The sequence below is a fragment of the Panthera uncia genome (assembly GCF_023721935.1).
Source record: "Panthera uncia isolate 11264 chromosome B3 unlocalized genomic scaffold, Puncia_PCG_1.0 HiC_scaffold_1, whole genome shotgun sequence".
NCBI lineage: Eukaryota > Metazoa > Chordata > Mammalia > Carnivora > Felidae > Panthera > Panthera uncia.
This window is the reverse complement of record NW_026057582.1, coordinates 1,781,950-1,792,222: the sequence shown is the minus strand read 5'-3', so window position 1 is coordinate 1,792,222 and position 10,273 is coordinate 1,781,950.

The following is a 10,273-nucleotide window of genomic DNA, read 5'->3' as shown; positions in this document are numbered from 1 at the left end:
GGGGGGGAGGGGTAGAGAGACAGGGAGACCCAGAAACCTAAGTAGGCTCCAAGCTCTGAGTTGTCAGCACAGCCTGATGTGGGGCTCGAACCCACGAACCATGAGATCATCACCTGAGTGGAAGTCAGACGCTTGGCTGACTGAGCCACCCAGGTGACCCTGATTCCAATATTTTTATAACCCCAGAAAGAAACCCTGAACCCATTAGCAGTCAGTCACCACCCTGCTTTCCCTCCAGCCCTTGGCAACCATGAATCTACTTCTGTCTCTGTAGACATTTCATATAAATGGAATTATGCAATATGTGGCCTTTTGTGTCTAGCTTGATTCACTTAAGTACATGTTTGTGAGGTCCAACCATGCTGTAGCATGAGTCAGTATTTTGTTCCTTTTTATAGCCAAATAATACTCCATTGTGTGGATAGACCACATTTTGGCTGTTACGAATAATACCAAACTACTGGTGTGAAAGTTCTACATTTGTCCAGCATTGGTTTTGGACCATTTGTGTGCAGGTTTTTATGTAAACATGTTTTCAGTTTTCTTGGGTATTTACCCAGTGGTGGAACTGATTGGTCCTTCACTTAATTTAAATTTTTTTTTTTTTTTGAGAGAAAAAGTGTGTGTGTGTGTGTGTGTGTGTGTGTGTGTGTGTGTGTGTATGAATTGGGGAGGGACAGAGAGAGAGGGGAGCCCAGGCAGGCTCCATGCTGAAAGTGCAGAGCTCAATCTCATGAACCATGCATGAGATCATGATCTGAGCCGAAATCATTTTAAAGTTTTGACACTTGTGTTACTTAATGCACAACACACTCTGTAATCTTGAGTTCCATGATACTGAATGTCTTGGTCTGTTTGGGTGGCTATAACAAAATACCATAATCTGGGGGACTTATGAACACCATGAATTTATTTCTCATCGTCCTGGACTGGGAATTCCAAGACCATGATGCTGGTAGATTCAGGGTCTGGTGAGGTTTGGTTTTTGCTGCATAGATGGCTGTCTTCTGTGTGTCCCCACTTGGCGGAAGGGGTGAGGGAGCTCTGTGGAGTCTTCTTTTATACGAGCACTGATCTCATTCCTTAGGGCTCCACCCTCATGACCTAAGTACCCACCTCAAAATAGCATCACCTTCGGGGTTAGGTTTCAACATACGAGTTTTGTCGGGACACAGACATTCATTCAGATCATAGCACTGAATATTTCCTTGAATACAACTTCAGTCATTTGGTATAGGCTCATTAGAGGTTCTCTGGCTGCTTCTCGTTTCTCCCTCTCTGTGCCTAGTGCTCAGTCCGGCGTCTGGTTGTGTGTAGAGAGATGGGCTGTGAGTCTAGCTGGCTGCGTTTCCCACTGGTTCAGCTCACATATCTCTTGGGAAAACATCTCGGTCGTGATGTTCTGCTACCAGTATTGGCAAAGTAAACATTTATCTGTTCTTCTATCTTATTTTTCTTTTTCTGTGCTAGACTTTGTTTTTCTAGGAACTTCATTTCATAGTCAAACTGTCAGGGGCGCCTGGGTGGCTCAGTCCATTGAACATCCGACTTCAGCTCAGGTCATGATCTCGCAGTTCGTGGGTTCAAATCCCACGTCGGGCTCTGTGCTGAGAGCTCAGAGCCTGGAGCCTGCTTCAGATTCTGTCTCCGGCTCTCTGTGCCCCTCCCCTGCTTGTGCTCTGCCTCTCTCAATCTCTCAAAAATAAATAAAGGTTAAAAAATTAAAAAAAAAAACCTGTCAGAATAATTCATGTTTCTTTCTTGGCTGTCCTTCACTCTGTCGTTTTTTTCTATCACATTCTTTAAAAAAATTGAAATTTAAGTCCCGTAAAATAAAAGTTATCATTTTAAAGTATACAATTCGGTGAATTTTTTCTGTATTTTGGGCAACCGCAACCACTGATCTAATTCCACACGTCTTTTAAATATATATATATTTAACTTTCTTTACCACATTAGTTCGTTCGTTCGTTCTTTCTTTCTTTCTTTTCTTTCGAGAGTGTGACCAGGGGAGAGGGGCGGGGGGGGGAGAGAGAGAGAGAGAGAGAGAGAGAGAGAGAGAGAGAATATCTCAGGCAGGTTCTGTGCTCAGTGCAGAGCCCAGTGGGGGGACCGTGAGATCATGACTTGATCCAAAATCAAGAGTCAGATAGATGCTCAACCGACTGAGCTACCCAGATGCCCTTTTTTTGGTTAATTTTTGAGAGGGGGGAAGGTTTGTTAAAATTTGTCAAACTATTGAAAATTGTATTCCCTGTTTGTAGAATGTGCGTGTATAATCTCATTGTCTGTAGGCAGTATAAATCTCATGTAAGTATAAAGGGAGTATAAATGTATGAAAAGATCAGGTGGTAGAGATGGGAAATAACATTACATGAAAATTGATAATTTGGTATGACAAAAATTCAGTATGTATGATCTAGTATAATCTTTAAAAAGTGCTTTTAGCATCCACCCAGTTCTGGTTTAATTTCTCTGTCTTATAAAATATTCAGTGTATTCAGCATTTCTATTCTTGTCTCACTTAGGTTGGTCTATTTTTATTGTGGCCGAAGTTTCAAATCCTTTCTATATTTGAGGGTTTGAGATGTTCCTTTGCCTGCAACCCCAGGCAGTCCGGAGAGGTGCTTGTCTGTTTTCTGGGTGAACCAGCAGAAGCACAGGGTGCTTGTGGCGTGTGTACGCGTGCGTGTACAGCAGTGTGGTCACTAAATCAAAGGTGCACCTGAACGCGGTGGAGGGAGCTTGGATTCTGTTCCTGTTCTGGGTAGTGTGGGCTGCGTGTCTTCAACGGTCCGTCTCCTCATCTGTAAGCGGGAATTGTAATGATTGTTGACCAAACCACTTACAGACTTTGTCTTTTGTCCTTCCAAAACAATACACGTGGGGCCCCTGGGTGGCTCGGTTGGTTGAACGTCTGACTCTTGATCTCAGTTCAGGTCTTGGTCTCAGGATTGTGAGTTTGAGCCCCGCGTTGGGCTCCACGCTGGTAATGAACCCTACTTAAAAAAAACAAAAACCATACCCTTATGGAAATACTCCAGAAACGAAAATCCTGCACAGATGTGAGTTCTTACTATGCATAGCACGTGTATGCTTTCCCGGTTTTGTCTTTATCAAAGTTACATGCATACTTTTTTGTATTCTTTGTAGGTAGATTTTTAAAGAACAGACTTTTTAGGATAGTTTTCTGTTGACAGAAAAGTTGGAAGACAGTACAAAATCCCTGCATGCCTGCACTCAATTTCTCTTAATGTTAACATTCTACATTATTATGGCACATTAATGACAACTAAGGAACTAGCATTGGTACATAATTTTAACCAAGCTCCACATTTTATTTGGATTTTACTAGTTTTCCCCTAATATCCTTGTTCTGTTCAGAACCCCATCCAGGACACCGTATCACACGTAGCCATCGTTTTTCCTGGTCTGTGAAGTACTGGCCAGTATTTTGTAGAATAGCTCTCAACTTGCGTTTGTCTGACATTTTCCTCATGGCCGGACGGGTTTGCAGGTTTTGAGAAGAAGCTCGCCGGGCCCAATTTTGGTTTCCGAAACCATTTTACCATCAAACAAACCAAGGCCCCTTCAGATAATGGCTGATTCTAGGGCTGGGGCAGGGAGAGTACAAGACGAGCCTGGGACATCTTGTGGTGCTAGAAAGTGCAGAAGTGCTCAAAAAGCAAAGGGGGGTAGGAGCATGTGAAAAGAACATGAGAGCCAGTTGACAGAACTCTCACTGGCCCAAACTGAGACAGTTTGAGCCACAAAATAAATAACGTGGTGTGTGTAATAACGAGTATTCTTTAGATAAAACCTGAAGTATAAAACAGACCGCTCCTGTCCATATTGACATTGATGATTAAACAAGTAAATGAGGGATGAGGCAGAGAGGAGACACTGTCCTGTACAGAAGAACTCCAGACACCTTATAATCCCTCTTCACATTCGCCCTCCCCACCCCTCTGGGGGTGGGCTGCCCCCCTAGTGACGTGCTTCCTACAGATGAGCGTCGAAAGGACAGCTGGAGTGGGTGTGTCTAGTGGAGGTAATCCTGGCCAGGGGAGGCCTGCACACACCGCGCAGCCGGTGGTCAGGACTGGCACCGTTGCCTTTTAAGTCAGGGGGAGCACGGGGACTCTGGCTGTGATGCAGTGAGAATGGTACCCGTGGGTTTCAGAGTCACATAGTTTCATAAGTGTTGGTTGTTGCCACTGGCTTGCTCCCCCTTTCCTTCTTCCTAGAAGTAACTTTTTGTTGTTGTTGTTGTTGTTGTTTTTTAATTTTTAATCTCTTTCTTTCTCTCTTTTCCTCTTTCCCTCTCTCTCTCTCTCTCTCTCTCTTCCTCTTCCTCTTCCTCTCTCTCTCTTCCTCTCTCTCTCTTCTTCCTCCCTTCCTCCCTTCCTTTCTTCTTTCTTTATAATGTTTATGTTATTTTTTGTTTTTAATTTTTTTTTTCAACGTTTATTGAGTCTTGGGACAGAGAGAGACAGAGCATGAACGGGGGAGGGACAGAGAGAGAGGGAGACACAGAATCGGAAACGGGCTCCAGGCTCTGAGCCATCAGCCCAGAGCCTGACGCGGGGCTCGAACTCACGGACCGCGAGATCGTGACCTGGCTGAAGTCGGACGCTTAACCGACTGCGCCACCCAGGCGCCCCTGTTTATGTTATTTTTGAGAGAGAGAGAGACAGAGCCCGAGCGGGGGAGGAACGGAGAAAGAGGGAGACACAGAATCTGAAGCAGGTTCCAGGCTCTGAGCTCTTAGTACAGAGCCCGATGCAGGGCTCGAACCCACAAACCACGAAATCATGACCTGAACTAAAGTCAGATACTTAACCAACTGAGCCACCCAGCCCCCAGTAAACATTTTTTTAAAGTTTTAAAATTTATTAGGGAAGGTGAATGGGGGAGGGGCAGAGAGAGAGGATCCCAAGCAGGCTCTGTGCTCTCAGCGCAGACCCCACCTGGGGCTCGATCTCACTAACCCTGACCCGAAATCAAGAGTCAGATGCTTAACTAACTGAGCCACCCAGGCACCCGTTTTCACTTATTATTTTAAAATTATTAAAAAAATGTATTTATTTTTGAGAGACAGTGCAAATGCATGAGCAGGGGTGGGTGGGTAAAGAGAGGGAAACAGAGGATCCGAAGTGGGCTCCACGTTGACAGCAGAGAGCCCGACATGGGGCTCGAACCCACAAACTGGGAGATCACGACTTGGGCCAAAGCTGGAGGCTTAACTAACAGCCACCTGTGAAACGGTCCCGTTTTCACGTCTTTTAAGTGAAATACAATTTTTACATAATTACTGCTGTTTCTAAATAACAGGCTTATGTTGCTGTCTGATGATTTTTTTTTTTTTAAGATTTTACTTTTAAGTAATCTCTGCACCCAACGAGGGCCTCACACTTACAGCCTTGAGATCAAGAGTCCGTGCTCTACTGACTGAGCCAGCCAGGCGCCCCTGATGGTTTTTCAGTTTTTGACTTCCCGTTCTAGATAATTGGGACTGAGCTCTTTCTTTGCTTCGCTTTACCACACAGGTGCTCCTCCTTTGCATCTGCATAAGCTCCCGCAGAATTTAAATTTTGTTTAGGTGTGTCTTTACCGTTTATATTCTTATGACCGTATAAATGCCAGAGCTGATTTATGTAATGAACTGTGTGATTGCTTTTCCTATTTGACCTTTTGTTTCCTTAGGAGTTAATTATCTTGTTTTCATTTCCTTTGTAAGTTGGCGCTGCACTCGTCCGGTGGTGGGTGCAGAGCCCCGTCTTCCCCCCGGGGGACCCTGTGCCCTGTGTTCCATGTTTTCTTCTTGATTTCTCATTTTGCTTGAGCGCATCTTCCTGTAGCCTGAGAAATGGTGCATGAGAGGTAAAAGTTTGTGAGACCTTGTATGTCTGAAAATGTTATTATTCTGTCCCCATGGTTGATGGAGAGTTTAGCTGGCTTTGGAATTGGAAATTGGAAATAATTTTCCTTCAGAGCTTTGGAGGCATTTGTTTAATTGCCTTTTGCTTCCAGTTTTGCTCTTGAGAAGTCTGAAGCCATTCTGATTGTTTAATTCTGTCTGTATGACCCCTACCCCTGAGCCCCTGGGAGCGTGTAGGAGATATATATCTATATCTGTTCTGTATCTATATATTTAAGTTTATTTATTTTGAGAGAGACAGAGACAGTGCAGGTGGGGAGAGGCATAGAGAGGGAGACAGAATCCCAAGCAGGCTCCGCACTGTCAGTGCAGAGCCTGACCTGGGGCTCCAACCCATGAAACCATGAGATCATGACCTGAGCTGAAATCAGGAGTCAGATGCTCAACTGACTTGAGTCACCCAGGTGCCGCAGGATATTCTTTTGTCACCACATTTTTATTTTCTTTAAAAAGTGTTTTTTTCATACGGTCCACATCCTATGCTTAGGACAGTGTCTGGCATAGGTAGAGTTGGTGCCCAATAAATAATTAACTGTCACTGAGCTGGTTGCACCTCTCACCTCCTCCTTTGGAGGCCAAGGCCTAGCTGTTGGTGTTCTGCAGGCCAGGTCGTAGGTGACCGTTGGATCCTTCAGCCTCTCACGTTGCCTCACTCAAGTTCCTGCAGCTCACCCGCCCTGGCTCAGTGGACATAGCGGGGCTCGATCTCATGAGTGAGATCATGACCTGAGCCAGGATCAAAAGTTGGACGCTCAACCGCCTGAGTGAGCCACCCACATGCGCCCAGAATTGTCCACTTTAAATTTGTCAGTTTTCATCATCCCTAACAGGAGTTGATTTTGTAACACTGAAGATTTCTCTTAGTCACTGGTGTGTTAGAGCGAGTAAACTCAGTCTTGGAGCACTTAGCTGGCTCAGTTGGTAAACGTGTGACTGTTGATCTTGGGGTCATGAGTTTGAGCCTCACGTTGGGTGTACAGATTACCTAAAATCAATAAATAAAATTTAAAAAACTCTCAGTCTTTGCCTAACAGACCGGTTATGTTAAAGGACAAATTAAGAGAATAATTTCAGTATTAGTAGGGGCTATTTTCAATTTTGCATATTACCTCTGCTTGGAGTATTTCAGAGTAGAAGTAAAGCAACAGAATATGCAAATTAATATTGCTGTCTGGTATTTTTGTCATACTTGAGTAATGGTGCGTTAGTGATATGCCGGTGTATTAGTTACTGCTAGTCGTATCTTTAGTTACTGTCAAGGTCTAAATCCTCTCCTTATGTGTATTCCGAGAAATTCATGATACAGACGAAGATGGATGGTTCAGTTGCGTTGTCCATTTATTTCAGGTTTGAGCATGTAGGGATTTAATTTTCTTTTTATTTTTAATGAAAAAAAATTTAACGTTAAAAAAATTATTTTAGAGGGGAGAGAGAGCATGCAAGGGGGGGGAGGGGCAGAGGGAGAGAGAGAGAGCGAGAAAATGAGAATACCAAGCAGGCTCCACACTCAGCACAGAGCCCCATGCAGGCCTTAATCCCATGACTTGAGCCGATATCAAGAGTGACCTGAACGGAAATCAACAGTGGGCTCGGTGGACAGGGTGCTCAACTGACTGAGCCACCCAGGCGCCCCTAAATTTTTTTCTGGGAGGGGGTTGGGAGGGAAGAGGGAGAGGGAGGGAGAGAATCTGAAGCAGGTTCCTGCCCAGCGTGGAGCCCTGTGCAGGGCTCGACTTCATGACCATGGGATCATGACCTGAGCTGAAATCAAGTCAGACGCTTAACTGACTGAGCCACCCTAGCGTCCCTAATTTCTTTCTTAAATCAAGGGCCTGTTTTGGTTTCCTGTATTTCCAAAGGGAAGTCAGGCCTTTGAAAGGACAACATGGTATAATTGACCCTTCAATAACACAAAGGTTCTAGGCCTCGACACCCAACACCTGACAGCCCCGTACAGTCAGAGATCTGCCTGTAACTTTGGACTCCTCAAACACTTAGCTACTAATAGCCCACTGTTGACTGGAAGCCTTGCTGATGACATAAATAATTGATAAACATGTATTTTATGTTACATACACTATACGCTATATTCTTACGATAAAGTAAGGCAGAGGAAAGAAAACTATTAAGAAAACCGTAGAGAAAATGTATTTACGTTACAATACCATAAAATATCCACGTAGACGTGGACCTGCACAGTTCACACTCGTGTTCAAGTGTCAGCTGGACTCCCTCACTTCTGCCCTCTGGTAGTTCATAAGAGAGCATGTCTGTTTTTATTGTTTTTCATCTGGCATCTTAGAAATAAATATTGCCGAATTTTGGGGTTACAAAATGTTACATGTAGGATTTAACTGGGGATCTGAATGTGGAGATAAACTAGGTTTCTTGGGTGTTGTGTCACATGAGTCACATGAGTGATGTGAATCCTTGGATATGAGAGTCGTGTGTATTAAAAATACACATCAAAACCATTATACTACCCAATAAAAATAGCAAAGATTGAACCATGATTTAAAATAATGGAGACAAAAGTAGTTCTAAAATTAAAGAAAGGTGGAAGATCAAGCTTTAGGATTATTTTTCTCTTTATTATTTTAGGTAGTGACTTTTGTAATCTGTGGACACAGTACAGACTTTGTTGAGGATTTGAATGAGACAAGCAGTGTAATAGACCATAATAGCTTTGCCTGTTGAACGGTGGATTTGAGAGGTTTGACCATAAGAAGGGCTTCTCTTGTTTAAGGAGCTTAGTTCAGATGTCAGATTTGTCAGGTGCTGTGTTGGAGATTATGCATTGAGCACTGAGTTCTTTTGCTTTCACAGAGCAAATAATGGGACTTCAAAGAGTTCTCTCTCTCTCTTTTTTTGGAAGTAAAAGCATAGACATAATTTTCCATGGCTAGTAAGAATAACCTGGGGCCACATATTGAGTGTGTTACTCAGAAGGGAAGCGGGAGGGGAGTATTTGAGTACCATGTTCCAGGTGGGTTGGCTGTCTGTTGCCCCTTACATGTGGGGATTGAGGCTCCAAGAGGTTCCACGATAGGTGAGGGGATAATAGGGAGTTGGAATCAGATGTGCTGGCTCCCAAGGCTGGTTTATTCATTCATTTTAAAGTTTTTGTTAGGTTGTTTAAGTAATCTCTGCACCCAACCCGGGGCTCGAACTCACAACAGGGAGATCAAGAGTCACACGGTCTTCCACCTGAGCCAGCCGAGCACCCCGTGTTTCATTGATTTATTGAGCACATACTTCCTGCATGCCCGTGGAGCAGCAGGCATTGTTCTGGCTGACTCATTGTTCCAGAATCACTGGGAAGCACACACAGCCCAAGAGTTGCAAGAAAGTCTTAGGGATGCTGTGGTTGCTAGGCTGACAAAGTGTGGCGTTTGAGCAGACGTAGAGTCCCAGTATTTTACCCTTTAGAAATCAGTGTAACCGTTACAAGAACCCTTTCAACTGAGAGTTTATTTGGCAAATTTGAGAAGTTTCTTATTTTAAGCGAACTCATACCTATCTTTCTTTTAGTTTTCTGCCATTTTGTTCAGGGACCGCTCTTTACCTTCACCTAGATGCATATATGTCTTCGCCTGAGGTTTCTTCTAGTTTCTTGTGGCACTTTCTTCACTTAATTTTTTTAATCAAAATGGAATTTAGTGTACAGTGACGGTAGAAATACAACACTTTTTTTCCCTTTTAGCACTCTTTTTTATATAAGCTAGGTCATAATGACTTAGCCTAGAACTTAAGAGAGCTACGGAGCAGTCTAAGCATGTATGCTGCTGTGGGTTTCCCTCTGAAGAAGTGGCATGTGTAGGTCTATTTATATGATGGTGGGTTGGATGAGGGGGTATGGAAACTGCTATGATTGAGGGGTACCTGAGGGTGGCATGAGGTATGAGCTCGGGAAATGGAAGATTTGGAGAGTCTTCTGACTGAACCACAATATTTGAAATGTCTTGTAAGATAGTAAATATATTCTTTGTTTATATTAGAGGGGAGAAGTTGCCTCAATGGATAGAAATTTAAGGAGGGAGATTGAACTCAGCAAAAGGAATAACTTTCTAACTACCTATCCGAGCAGTCTAACAAGGAATCAGCTGTCTTGCAAAGTACTGAGGCCCATGTCAGAGGTGTGTCTGCAGGTGTTGAGCGGTCACTTATCAGGGATGTTCCTGATTGCTTAGCTCCCAGGTGGAAACTGCACTGATCACGGTCAGCCACTGTGCCTGGTGACTCAGCTGCATTCTCCTGTGCCTTTAACTGCCCGGACAGTAGGCCCCCTCTAATCCCTGGGACCCAGGGTAGTTTGGGGACTTCGCCTGTGCT